Below are 15,406 nucleotides of genomic sequence, written 5' to 3'. Positions count from 1 at the left end.
TTATTGTAAGCTTTTAATGTCCACAAGCATCAGACCAGCTGATTTAGCCTTGAAGCAGTTTGTTAATAACAATAGCTATTACAAGCTCTTTGAATTTTGTTTTTATATTTTTTGAGCCACCAGCTAAAATAAAAGGATGAAGCAGTTCTACAAGAGCAGATGAGAGGTGATATTAATGTGATGAATGCACATTTATGATCATAGTGTACAGTGCCAGGGCAGTGATGTTATCAGCACCATTTGTTTCTGCGTTTGAGGTCAAAGGTCAGCTTCATACCTGACTCATGTTTTTTGTGTTGAACTGCAGAGCTGTCAGTATGTGTAAACTCGTCTTTATTCCCTGATGTAGAAATGTCTTTGACTTGTTTGAACAGTTTATCCTGAGTGGTGTCACTTTCTGTTTTAAAACTTCCTGTCACCACCAATGTTCCCTCTAAATTTTTGTGTGTCTGAGCGAACACACAAACTCCCTGAGCGGTCCCTTCGACCACTGTGAACAACAGCAGACGTGTGCACTGTGGTCACGCCAGCATTGAATCCATCCAAGTTACATGGTTTATTAACGTAATCAAATTACAACATTTACATTTATGTTAGACTACTTTTAATTTAACTGCTTTATCCCACTTACAATGAAAATTACAAAAAAACTTGTTCGTGACCTGTGTAGTATGTTAACACTATTGGAAGTAAAAATAACTTGAACTCCAATTTTGAAAACACAACTTTCTTTTTTTTATATAAAGCTCTGACTTGTTTTATGAGTCTGTGGTCTGGGAGAGAGTCTGTAACTCTCAGCTATCTGCTGAGGTGTCTGCCCTGGAGGAGAAACCCCAGCACCATGAATATTTTTAAAGAGGCAAGTATTCTGTTAGTAGTGCATTTTTTAGATATTACTTGTTAGATCTTTATTAACAGGATTGTTTGCATCTTTCTGAATACATCTTAGTGACATGGCAGCCATCAGCTGGAAATACAAACCTAGGTCTTGCTTGTGGCACCTCCTCCATCTCTCTGGTGCTGGTCCAGCACATTCAGCACATTTCTGTGCACAACACAGATTTTCTGTGTGCTAGCAGTGAGCAATTGCGCACACACGCAGCTTAGAGGGAACATTGTTTACAAGTGAAATCCAAGCAACTCAGCAGGAGATGATTTAAGACCATTTTCAAAAGCTCAGTATCTTGAACCATCTTATCAGCTTCATAAATACTTGTGCTTAAAATGCTGCAAAAAGAAAAACGCTACAAAAAGAAAAACGCTGCAAAAGCACACAAAGCACAACGGAAATAGGAAAAAAGACAACAGAAAGCTTCATTTCTAAGGCTACATTAAACATTATCTTTGTTAGAATTACCTTTGAATGTATATTCCAGATATCTGTAGTATTATTAGAATCATGAGATTACAACACATTTACCTCTCCTCCACTTCTTTGAAGCATGTCCCAGTCCTAGCGCACTGGTTAGCATGTTTTGGTTCGTGCAGCTGGTCCGTCGGGTTATTGTCTCCACAAGGAACATTTTCGTTGTCTTTTTTCCTATTTCCGCTGTGCTTTTGCAGCGCTTTTCTTTTTGCAGCGCTTTTCTTTTTGCAGCGTTTTTCTTGAAGTTGCAGTGCAGCGTTTTCCTCTTTGCAGCATTTTTCTTTTTGCAAGTGTTTTCTGAAGTTGCAGTCCATTTGGCCTCTCAGGGCCACCGTAATATCAGCTAGTCAAGTACACACCTACACAGCATGTTAACAAATCGTGAAAAAAAGCCACACAAAAAATGAATGATTGCTGGTAACGGTTTCTATACATTGTATGTACGAAGGGTATGTTGTGACTTAACTTCAAAATTACAGTGGTCCCTCGCTATAACGTGGTTCACCTTTCACCTCGCTGTTTCACAGATTTTTTTAGTGCAAGTTTGCATGCTTATTTTTACGTCACATTGTGTCCTGCGTCCTGATCGCTGCAGACGATTTCCTCCGTGACGTCTCTCCTGTACAGTACAGAATCGCTGCATCGATTGCTAGCAGTGTGACTCTGAAGTGCAGTACTGTATGTCGACGAAACGTTTTGCACTGTCAAAAAATAAAATTGGCTACTTGATTTCACCTATCGCTGGTTATTTTTAGAACATAACACCCGCGATAAACGAGGGACCGCTGCTTACAGATACTGAGAAATATAACATTTGAATCCCTTTTCACTTTTCTCAAGAGTACTGAGTGAATCATAAATTCTAAGGAAATATATTTTTCCAAAGCCAAACAATCAATCTGTCATGATCCTGGGTCATGTTGACCCAGCATTAGGGATGGGTATTGATAAGATTTTAACGATTCCGATTCCATTTTCGATTCTGTTTAACGATTCGATTCCTTATCGATTCTCTTATCGATTCTTTTTTTAAAAAAGGAGAACACTAAGGTCGATTAGCTTAGAACTGTGTTTTATATCTTCTCTTTGAACAAGATAGAAATTTAGGAGTAACATGGCCTTACAAACCCAACAGTGAGATCTTAAGAGATCCAGCCTACGGCTCTTCAATGGGGTGTCACAGGGTCCCCAGGAAAAAAAATGTATATGTAAAATAATAAAATAAATATTCTCCTGTAGCAATAACAAAGTTTAACATAAATTATTCTGTAGCAATTACACAAGAATATCCAGTAATGTCCTGCCTACAATTAAACACATTCACTTACCAAAGTGAAATTGGGGGCATCTGCTGTGGCAAATGGGTGCAAGCCTTTGACCACAAACTGAGTCACTGCTCGGTGACATTCGTCTATCCAGGCCTGAAAGGAGACGCTACCGGTAGACTGCAGCGAGAACTGCCAGCATCTGAGCCAGACTCTGTCTGTCTCATCATGGTCACTAAATGCAACGCACAGTAATAGCAGGTTTTGTAATAAGGTAAATCGCGCTAACATAATATGCAATGCTAATTGATTAGTTACCTGCAGTATTAACGGGAGAGGACGTGGAAACGCTACCGCTGCTGCTGGGTTGAGCTTCGCTAGTCCGGAGCGGATCAAAAACACGACATTCGTTGAAAGCAATCGCGTGTTTTTTGAGCAAATGCTTTTGCATGTTCGTAGTGTTTCCTCCCTCTGATGAAATCTCTACTTTGCAAGTATTGCACGTTGCCCTGTTGTCATCCTTTCTCATAAAGTGTAACCAAACTTTTGAGCGTTTGTGCCGCTCAGGCGCCGTGTTTCCTACTGGGTAAAAGACGCTACTCAACGTGATGACGTCATTCGGGGCGACTGGAATCGATAAGGGAATCGTTTTTAAAAGTGGCAAACGATTCCAAGGAATTGAAACAGTGGGAACCGGTTCTCAACAAGAACCGGTTTTCGATACCCATCCCTACCCAGCATTCTTAGTTTTTGTCTGTTTTTGTATCTTTTTTCTGTGTGTATGCCATGGTTCCTAAGTTGTTATGTTAAGATGTTGCTTATAGACTATGTGCACGCTAGCATCAGAATCAGAATCAGAAAGGGGTTTATTGCCAAATGTTTACAACATCAGGAAATTGCTGCGGTGCTTCAGTGCAAACATAGTGTCATAAGTTGCGCTTAAATAGACATGAAAAAATAAAAGTAAGAATAAGAATTAAAAGTGCTACGTAGAAAGATATATACATGAGATATATACATGAGAATAAGAATTAAAAGTGCTAAGTAGATAGATATATACATGATATATACATGAGTGCAGGTGGTGATCAGTGCCAAACATGGAATGATGCAGTGAACACAGCATAGGGTCATGTGTTAGTGGCGGGAACAGTCATATGGTTATTGTTCATGTGTCCAACAGCAGAGGGGAAGAAACTGTTCTTATGGCGAGAGGTTCTGGTGCGAATGGACCGGAGCCTCCTGCCTGAGGGGAGCAGGTCAAACAGACTGTGTCCAGGGTGAGAAGGGTCAGCTGAGATCCGAGCTGCACGCCGCAATGTCCTGGAGGTGTACAGGTCCTGCAGAGATGGGAGTCTGCAGCCAATCACCTTCTCAGCAGAGCGCACAACACGCTGCAGTCTCTGTTTGTCCCTGATAGTGGCTCCAGCGTACCACACAGTGATGGAGGAGGTGAGGATGGACTCGATGATTGCAGTGTAGAACTGCATCATCGTCCGTGTTGGCAGGTTGAATTTCTTCAGCTGCCTCAGGAAGTACATCCTCTGCTGGGCTTTCTTGATGACGGAGGTGATGGTGGGCTCCCACTTCAGGTCCTGGGTGATGGTGGTACCCAGGAAGCGGAATGAGTCCACAGAGGTGATGGGGGTGTCAGTCAGGATGATGGGGGGGAGTGGGGCTGTGTGCTTCCTGAAGTCCACAATAATCTCCACTGTCTTCTGGGCATTCAGCACCAGGTTGTTGTGGCTGCACCAGGACACCAGACGTTCAACCTCCCTCCTGTAGGCAGACTCATCCCCGTCCGAGATGAGCCCAATAACGGTGGTGTCATCTGCAAACTTGATTAGCTTGACAGACTGGTGGGTGGAGGTGCAGCAGTTGGTGTACAGGGAGAAGAGCAGAGGAGAGGCATATGCTACTTCTGGTGCGGAAACTCCTGAAATAAAACTCCTTTGTTTCCGGTGTCCTATTCGCGCCTTGTTTACGGTTTAAAACAAGTTAAGCAAATGAATTAATCAAGCGGCGATTTACATTTCTCTAGATCAGCGGTCCCCAACCCCCGGGCCTTGGACCGGTACCGGTCCGTGAGTTGTTTGGTACCGGGCCACGAGAGTTGAGGCTCAGGTGTGAAATGTATAGTTTTCAGGGATTTTATCGGTTTTCAGCGTTATTTTGTTATCGTTTTTATCGTTTACTGGTTTTCCTGGGTCTTTTCACGTGTGTTATGAATAAATTTTCTTTTTTTTCGGTACCGGTACTAGTTTTATTTTGTTGTATTTATCCGCGACATGTTAAAGGCCGGTCCGTGAAAATATTGTCGGGCTCTAGATGTCTTAGACATTTGACCAGAGAGTGCAAAAATGTATATTTTCACTCAAACTTCATTTGTTTCTCTTTTCATGTAAATCCTACTGCTAAGATGAATGATTGTAAAAGAAAACAACTATTTTATAGAGCAAAAAAAGAGCAAAAATTCTAAAGGGAACATTTAGTTATTTTTATTTTATTTTATTAGTATTTTCCTTAAATGTGTCATGCGCCTTAACATTGGTTGCCAACCAAGAAGAAGCTGTGAGCCAGGAGGGAGGGGGTGAGTGAGTGATTTGTACATGCTATGATTCAGCACAGCAAGGGAGGGGGTGAGTAACTCAGATGTGCTGTTAGCATGTTAGCTGAGCGATGCTACTGTGAACGGAGGAGCTATTGTCTTGATGTGAGCTTCTACTCAGGGTTTTTTCTTCCAGTTCAGAGCAGAAATGTTTTTGTTAGGAAACTGGTTGTTGCTTTTCCCCCCACAATTTTAATTATAAGCTAGATATATTTCTACTAATGGAATTAGTTTGCTAACAGCGACAGGGATGAGTCAGTTGCGCTTGTGAATCATGATTCACGAGTCAGTAACGTGAGTCTCGAGTATTCAGTATTCAGAGTAGTCATTATTTTTGCGATTAGTCCACTAATCAAATCATGCATCCGTACAGCTTATTGCACCAGCAGCATCTGCTCTTATATAACTATCATTAGCTTACAGCTTTAAGTGTTTAAGGTATGTGCTAACTTAAAATGAAGACAAAATGATAGTTTATTAAATCTTAATGAAATCTGAAGATTGTTTCGGTGAAGTTTAATAAATCCATCTGCTCCTTGCTATCTAAAATATAACAGGACACCGGAGTATATTCTCAGCATCTCACACTTCTGATAATCAGCTGTCTGCTTGACGTTTATTCAGCTGTGTAAAAACTGAAAGAAATCTCTCCTTCCAGGTCATCCGTGGATCGAGTTTCCTTCGAGACGTGGGCAGCGATAAGCAGAGTTTTGTATAAAATTAATTATTCAAAGTAAGCTCAGGTATGCCGTTCAGCGGGTTAGTTACAGCGCCGGGAGTAGCCTGGGAGAACAAAATGATACAGAGACTGCTTCAGGTTGCTTTCCCAAAATCAACTCAAAGTTTATTCTTCTGTGCAGGGTTTTTATAGGCAGAAGGGTTCGTGTGTCAACAAGTTTCAAGTTACAAGTTACAACCATATAAGGAAGTTCCCCCTAGCTCTGAAAGGGGCCTTCTATAATCTCAACATACTTTTGACAGGTCCATTAAACACTAGACATTTAGAATCCTTTAGTGATATAAGTTTGCACATGGTAGAATACTACATGTAGTTATTTGCATTAGGAAATGTTTAACCATATATACCTAAAGGCACATAATCAATGGTGTGTGATCTTTAGCAGGCTGCACTGAGGAATGCACTCTGTCCCACTATACCACAGCAGGATCAACGCAGCTATGCCTGTTCCAGTTTAAGTGCCTTCTTTACATATAGATGAACTGTTGGATTTTCCAAATCAGCAGACCAAAGGAAATTGCCGTGGGGTCGCAGCAAGAGGAGATGAAGTTTAAACAAAGGCCATTGCAAAAACAGGGTCCTTTGTATAATATCATCAAAAACAATATCCTGTAAATGCTAACCGTAGTGCTAAAATTCACAACAGTTAAAAACTATAACTTTAATCTCAGCCAAACCGATTTACTCAGGAACAAATAAAATACTGAAAAAGGCCAAACAATAACATTTTGAAGTTATCTAAGTGACTTATATATCATGTTTAACCTGAGTAGTGAAAGATGGCGGTGGGTTTGAAAACAATTTGCCGGGAGTCCGGTATTCTCACCGGCTCTAGTGAGCCTTGAACCCCCAGTTAGCTGGTGGGTAACAGACGCCTCCGAAAATGTTGGAGCGCTTTTGAAAATATGTGGTGTCTTGAGAAACTGTGCAAATATTTAAGGTTTACACAGCTACATTATCGCCTGAAAACATGTTACACATTTATTTTGTGACCCAGAAAGAATAATACGAGTAATATTAAAACTAACTAGCTGCCGCCATTGTTGGAAACTGAGCAGGGCTACGCTGGGCTATGCTATGAATTCTCGGACACAGTTTCTTCTTCTTCGGGGTTTAACGGCAGCTGGCATTCTTGTACATGCAGTGCTGCCATCTTCTGTTTCAGTCCATTATTACACTCTTAAAGCTTCAAACGACGCGTCGACTATTAAATTAGTCGTCGACGATTTTGATAATCGACGTAATTGTGACTAGTGGACTAATCATGGCAGCCCTACTGCACATAGACCTTTTGGACTACACCAAGCAATTAATCTGTGAGAAGAAGAGTCTTCACTGGTACCAAACCAGGAATTCAGAGACATGTGCCAGAACATTTTAGAAAACTGTCAGTTTCCCTGCACACCTGATGGTTGTCTTGCTGCATACCTCATGTTAGTCCAAAAATTCATAACTGCAAATGCAGTTCCTACACCTTCTACATTTGCAGAGGCAAATGACATATACATATTTCTAAAGCGAGAGACAATAGAAGGTGCATCGTTAAACATTTCCAATGACCAATAAAATCATACAACATTGTTAACATTTATTTGTCCTTGTTTACAATCAACAGATAATTTGACAATTGTGTGACCAACAAAATACAATAAAAATGTTGTGGTGTGTGGAAGGAGCGGACTCGAATGCAGATCTCCTTTTGCAATGAGACAGTGAATTTATTTACAGTGTGAAATAATAACAGTCCAGTGGGAAATCCTTCGGCCGTGGCTCCCCGTGGTCAATTCACCCAGCTCCCGAAAGTGCAGTACGGCGATGGCAAAACAGGCGATACTCGTGCGTTTAATTCCCCGCTCGTGATTTGGCTCCCGTGTTCTCCTCTCCACCTCCTGGTGCAAAAGACAAAAAAGAGTGAGAAGCAATCCGAAAGGGAATATGAAAAAGTACATGATCTAAACACTACAAACGAGCTTAGTCTAATGAACCAGCGCTGACTGAAGCCTGGTCACAGCGTTAAATACATCGGGGTCTGACGGCGGATAATTCACAGCAGCTGGTGAGTGCTGATTAATCGGCGGTGTGCAGAAACTCCGAACGGAGCTACTTCCGGGTTGGTGGACCCGCCTCCGAGGAAGCATCAAAGTAAGCACAAACATAAACGATCAGGTCGCCTAGCAGGGCTTGGTCAGACCATGACAAAAAACATGGAAATACAATTGACAAGGTGCCATTTTTCACAATAATTAATGTAGAACATAATTAACACTGAGAGACTCTTGAACTGCAGACTGTAGCAACATTACCACTTGTAGCCATATCTGTTTGCAAGATCAAGGGAACTTGAGAAACTTAACAACATCAGATGTGGAAGGGTCATAGCTCACCAAACCACCAAGAAACCTGTGTGTCACTGATATGTGATAGGACATGTGGTGGGGTTTTGGTGGCCATTAATGCAGCCAGTTCTCTTTGTGTTTTGACAATCCATGGCGCAGACCCCATTAGGATCTCCAGATATGTGGCTCCAAGGGACCGCATGTCTGTGTGGAACGAGGCCTCTCAAAACATCACTATGCATTCAGGAGCCATGTAAAGATATATGCCACCAGTTGAACCAACAGCCTAGGCAGTGAACTTACTCCCTTGACGAAGCATCACAGTGTCTCTTATGTTTGCCATGCCCCAGTCTGTCAGGACTGCCGTCTTAGATGGGTGGCAAACCTTTAAGGTATACATATGAGAACTTTCCAGGTTGTCTAAACCCATATGGAAAAGATATATATAAATGTTATAAAGTTTGTATCTGTCTTGTGTGAAACTTGTATGAAAAGCATACAAGAGTGAAAACAGATATAAGATCCCTTGAAAATTTATATAATGAAACTAGTATGTTTTGGATACTTACTAAAACAATATATGAAAGTAATGAGAAAGTGGCCACTTTCATGCGTAAATCATATAATTTTTTACTATTTCTTTTCCATATGGGAAATCTCACAGATGTTATCAAAAACTGTCATTCCCCATTATATCCCCATTCCACTGAAGAAAGTGGTACATACTAATAAAAGTAGGTAGGGCAGGGCAATATGGCCAAAATATTTATCACGATATGTATTTGAAAATTTGCGATAACAACATAACTGACGATATAATTGATGGGAGACAAAATACTTTACAACTTCACAACTTAATTAGTGGAAAAAAAAAAACCCATCAATTTATTTTCACTTAAACAAGCAGCTGTTTTTTTATGTGCATTAAAGCTATATAAAAATTTAACAGTGCAACGCAAATTCTTTGCTGACAGTTTAACCAAAAGGCATTTCCAGAGGAAATGAGCTGACATATCCTGAGCATAACCATGTATAATATCCACAAAAGTTAAAATGAGGTGCTTTGAAACATCAAACTGCATTGTGCCAAATAAATAGGTCAAGGAACATAAAGTGCACGGGGGTTATAAGAAAACAAATTAGTCAGATAAGTCTAACTTTACTCAACTCATTATTCTTGTTTCCCCCACTTCTGCACCATTGATTCATTAATGCCGAATTCTCTCGCAGCTGCTCTACTAGTATGGTCTACTGCGCGACTGATTGACTTGAGTTTAAAATCCGCTTCATACGCATGTCTCCTAACAAGTGCCATTTTGGGGTCCTTATACATACACACAGTACGGTAATATTATATTGAAGCACAGTACGTATTACTCCGCGAGGCCCCTGTCTACCGTAGCCATAATGCTCTAACTATCCATTAGGGCTGGGTATCGTCACTGATTTCTAGAATCGATTCAATTCCGATTCACAAGGTCCCGAATCGATTCGTTTAATTCGATTTAAATCTGGGAAATTTTGACAGTCAGAAATATAATTCAGATCAGTACATTTACATATTTTTGTATCAATAAAAAGGAAGCTGACACACGCAACACTTTATCACGGGTGTGAGCGTCACAGCAGAGGCCTTTGTGTCAAAGTAGCTGAGGATAAAACACAGAAAAACATGAAGGTGATTTTCCTGGCCTGGGATTTTATAAAAATATTCTGCAGTACATCAAAAACGAAAGAAAACCATTAATCAACATATGAACATTACCTCTGACGTTACAGCGGTTTTATTAGAGACACGATTAAGCATTTTGCATTTTGAATAATTTTAAAAAGTTTAAATTTGTTCAGTATTGAACAGCAGAAATTAGGTTTTCTTTTCGGAAGAATGTAAAAGGGAAAAAAACAGCGGCCGACAGCGCTGTAAGCAACAGTAGACTTGTGCGTAACAAGCAAGCGAATAATGAAGAAAGGGAAACTGTTCCTGAAGTACAGAGAGAGAGAGAGAGAGAGAGAGAGCTGCGCATCGCAATGGAAGCAAAACAGTAAAAGAGTGAATTCATGACGATGTTTATGTGAAGCGTTTGGATCTCCTTTTGCTGCTGGTTCGGTCAATATTGCTTGGAGAGAGATCAAACTAACAGTTTTAGAATCAGCGCATAAAGGGCGTGAACACAAAGCGCGGACCCGCCGACAGATCAGAATCAGCGAGCTGTCGGCTTTCAGCCCCGACCGTGAGAAAGGCGACATCTAACTGATTCTGATCCACGGGTCACGCTGTGTGTTTAAGTCTATGGGCAGAATCCGTGTACCTGCTCTCATTTACTGTTTGGTGGTTCTTGAAATTTTGTGAGATGTCACCAGAGATTCTGGCATTTCGGGCAAAATAAATTTATATTAAAAAATTGATTCAGGATTTTAATGAATCGATTTTACGTTATCCAAGCCAGAATCGATTCTAATCGATGAATCGATTATAAAAACCCACCCCTACTATCCATTAGTAGGGGTGGGTCATTCGCGAACAAAATGGCTCTTAGAGCCGGCTCTTTGACGTGAACGACGCGAGCCGGCTCCTTATCGCGAGCCGTCACGTGGGTTTTTTTTTTCTTTCTCTCAGCCTCTCTCTCGCACTTTTTTTCTGCTTCACTCAGCAAGCGAGCCTTGTGCTTTACGCTGGGCAGAGGGGGGAGGGGCGGTAGTTACACTCAGTAGCACAAGAGCAGAGCCAGAGAGAGAGAGAGCGAAAGAGAGCCAGAGACAACAACGTCACATTAGAAAGGTATAGTAATCATCCACAACTATTTTCGGTTGCAGATGATAAAGGATTCAGAAAGTTTATTCATGCAGGTCCATATGACAGAGAATGTGCATGTTCTTTTTGTTGTCATATTATAATTTATATTTAATTGTGTTGTGGTTTGCAGTGTTTTGTGTTGTTTTCACTTTAAATTTGTAAAAGGAAAAAGATGAAAATTTAAATAGTTAAAAGTTGAAATGTGAATAGTTGATTTTTGTATTATATGATTTATTTATTACATTTTATGTGGAGTGAATAAATAAAAGTATATTTACGGTGGCCCCTACAGACAAAGCACATACAAACTTCAAATCACGTACGAACTCTGAAGCATGTGCAAACTCCAAAAAACTTAAAAACTCAAAACACGTAAAAACACGTACAAACTCCGATGCACGTAAAAACTCAGAAGCATATAAAAACTCAGAAGCATATAAAAACTCAAAACACGTACAAAAGACAACAGAAGTGCTCCAGGATACTGGGCGCAGTGTTGAGCCTTTGTTATCTTGTGGCTACACAAGCCAGCAAGTACCAACGACCGGATTTGGTGTGTGGTAGTAACAGGTAAATTAACTTTTTTTTTAAATTATTTGAATATATATGAGTGCCTGGTTATAAATACACAAACAACACACACATGCTTTCAATTGTGTAATTTAAGTGATCTAGTAGCTCTGCTTTGGAAGTTCAGTTCATGCTAGAAATGTGTTTTGGAGTTTGTACGTGTTTTGTCTCTAGGGGCCACCGCATATATTTATATATAAACATATATAAATAAAACCAAATTTTTTTACGTTAGTAATTCCTTTTTTGCATAATTTTATATTATTGTTAATAATAAATTAATTAAAGCAACAAAACAACCTGAAGAGCCGGTTCGGAACCGAAAGAGCCGGCTCTTTTTAGTGAGCCGAACCGAAAGAGCCGGAAATCCCATCACTACTATCCATCAAGTGGTGCAGCTTCCTAGCTTACCAAAGTTGTAATAAAAGATTTTTTTGACAGATTTGAGTGCCATGTACCACATTAAATTGGTTTAAAGTCAGTAAGCACAACCAGAATACATAAGGCGCACCAGATTATAAGGTGCAGTGTCGATTTTTGAGAAAATTTGAGAATTTTAAGAGCGCCTTAAAGTCAGAAAAATATGCTAATAACGACAGCCCACTGGCATGTTCTACAAAACAAATGTGCTTTGGTGGGTATCTGAAGGGCAAAAAAACAAACCAGTACCACATCACTGAAGTTGCACCATTTTTTACAAACTAATTGTGGTTCATCGGTTTCATTCAACGATCTGCTTTTGCCCTGAACGGTATAATATAGCACAGCCCTAACTAAAAATATAGAAAACAAGCAGTTTGTATAGTCTAAACTTACTACAACATGTTTAGGAATTTTGTAGATGTGCAACAACTAACGTGTCAATACATACAGTGCATTTACATGTGCAGTCCCTTTGTGCAGATTATAGAGCAAATTTACAAGCATCGTGTCTCAAGGACCACACAAGCACCCCAAAGCACCAAACAAATTTTCCAGAACAACCATACATAAAAACCCAAATTCCAATTGCATGCCGCTGTGTCGTGTGTCGTAGAAAGAGATTAAAGTCCCGTCATCCTGCCGCCTCAACATCAAAAGTAAGGTCAAAGGTCTTAAAATATAAAACATATGTAATAAAAAAATTCTAATAACTTGAGTTCTGTGTGTGTGTCCACGCAATCCAGCTTCATGATCCATGATCAAGCTTCAAGCTAGGCAGTTTTGTGTGTGTCTGAAGGAAAGCAGGAAAGTAAGAACTGTGTCACCAACTCATCATACACATAATCTTGAATCAATAACATTAAATGTTGTAATTGTTAAATGCAGAAACATGATCTCAATGTGGTTTTACTAATGGTTAACAACGTTGTACAAATATCTAAAACTGATCAAAATATAACCCAAAATATTAAATGTAAATATGTTCCAGATAACATAACTTGTATGGAGCTCCTAATCTCAAAGAATATCTAACAAACAAAATATATGTTTTCATAAAAGGCGTTGTATAAATTAACTAAAGAAATAAATGGCAATTTACTGAGTTTTAAAAACCGTTTGAATTGAAAATCGGATTTTGAATGAATGTTCATGTTAAAATGTCCTAAACACAAATCTGACTCAAGTAGAATCACATAAACTGAATAAAACATGAAGTGAATTACATCCACATGTGATTGAATATGAATTTTCTATGTTAATATTACGCTCCTCGGTCTCTGACCCACCGTTTTCCGTTTACGTTTTGAGTTCCTAAGTTATCCCTTTAAATTTTGAGTAATAGGATTATCATTTGGTTGCCTTAAGTTTAGTTTGCTTATGTTTCACTCAGGTCTTCTATGTTAGTCGTGTTTCTTGTCGAGGCAAAGACTAAACAGGGTTTTGTGCCCTCACACAATTTAGAGACAAAATACTGTTGTTAATCTGACTATCTGCAGTTTTTACACACATGCAGTTACTGTCCCTCCATTTAGAAAGAAGTGTCAGAGTGAACTTTGGATGTGGCTTCTACATTCAAAACAGACGCTGTCACAGCCTAAATCCCGATGTCGGTTTTGAATAAATTTACTTAAAAAAATAAATAAATAAATAAAAATTACATTTATGTATGCTGTATGCATTTTGTTTATTCCTAAGCTGTGAGTCTACCCCAGCCAAAATACTGTCTTTAGCTATTAACATTTGAAATGATGAAGGCACTTAAGTAACACAATTATCTGCCTTTCAGAAAAACAGAAACTTATCAAAAGACGCTGGTGCACAGCGTCACGTCAAAAAAGGCGCACACGGTGCATACGCATAGAAAAATCTGCATTTTTAACAATACCCGTGTACGTAGCTTTTTTATCCACATTAGGTTTCATGTTTTGTTTTTTTATGTTTACCTTTAGGTTTCCCAGTTTTGGTTATGGTTCAACTTGACCTCTGCATTTTTGTTTCGTAATGTTTAATCAGCCTTATTAAAAGGCTCTCTTTGTTCACATTAAAGTTTTGCTCCACGTTCCTTGGTGTCTGCATTTTGGGTCCGCTCCTCAAATTCTTATAGTCAGCTTCACAGCCTGACTGTGACAATTTAGAATAACAATTAAAATGTATAATGAAGCGTTTTTCAAGTTTAAGAGGGAACCAAACAAGCTAGGACCACCCCGACTCTAACCATAATAATGAAAATAATCTTTCCAATGATCTCAGTTTCAATGTGTGGGTCACTCTGATGTAAAGATCTGTAGAAGCTTTGTCTTAACCCAATCCTGGATTCTGCATAATCCATCTTAAAATAAAAATAAACATTCTGTTTACAGATTTAATTATTGCAGTGATCTATACAGCAGCAATCTTCTGGGGACCCTCTTCAGTGACCAAAGCAAGTTTTTCTGCTTTGACAAGTCTGTTCGAAAACAAAGTTAAGCACAATCCCTGAGACACTTTACCTACTTTAATGACATGATGTCAATAATAGAGGTAGAGTAGGTAGGTAGAGATGTGTATTATATATGTAGATCTAGACTTAGATCGACGCACATTAAACCGGTGCCCGACTACTTCACGGCCAGTATCTCTGTTACGTGGCCTTAGTTCAACCAAAATGGTGTTGATTCTTTTAATTCCAAGTCTGACTTGTGGTGGTGACATGTTTAAGATGTATTTCATGAAAGCACAGCATCCATCAGATAACAGAAACAGGAGGTCAATGTTTGGAATTGCTGAGTCTGCCATGAATTCAAGAAACTGGATGACATGAGTGGCTCACTGCCTTGCATTTTCATGTAGTTTTCTGCTAGGGTTCACACCTTCTGCATGGGCCTTAAATTCTTTCACCATTCTTACTCATGAGGCAAGAACAGACATCGTGTCAAAGTACATTTGTATAGCCCTCATATTTAAGCCTTGGGTCTTTTACCTCAGATGGATTTCATTGATAACACACACATTTTTCTTCAAGCTAAAATATAAGATAATATTTAGCATAGTGATGGGGTTTGCTGGGTGAAAAAAGTTTACATCTGCTATAGATTTGTTTGTCAAAAGTAACTTAAAGATTTTTTCACAATGAGGTGTACAATCACAGAAGGTAAATAATACTTACAATTTCACACTCTAGCTGTGATTGAGCAGCAGTGTAAATCCAACTATTTTCACGGTTGTTGTGGTCGTGATAATTTTGTGAGGCCACATCGAAAAGGCTCGGATGAGCTTTCCAAAGTTCTACAAGTTGTGCCTCCATCACTTGTGTCCAGATCACACGC

Source organism: Mchenga conophoros, linkage group LG3 (genome assembly GCF_057382185.1).
Source record: "Mchenga conophoros isolate Kocher_MC1m ecotype Shallow Benthic linkage group LG3, M_conophoros_male_GT1.1, whole genome shotgun sequence".
NCBI lineage: Eukaryota > Metazoa > Chordata > Actinopteri > Cichliformes > Cichlidae > Mchenga > Mchenga conophoros.
This window is presented reverse-complemented; position numbering follows the sequence as displayed.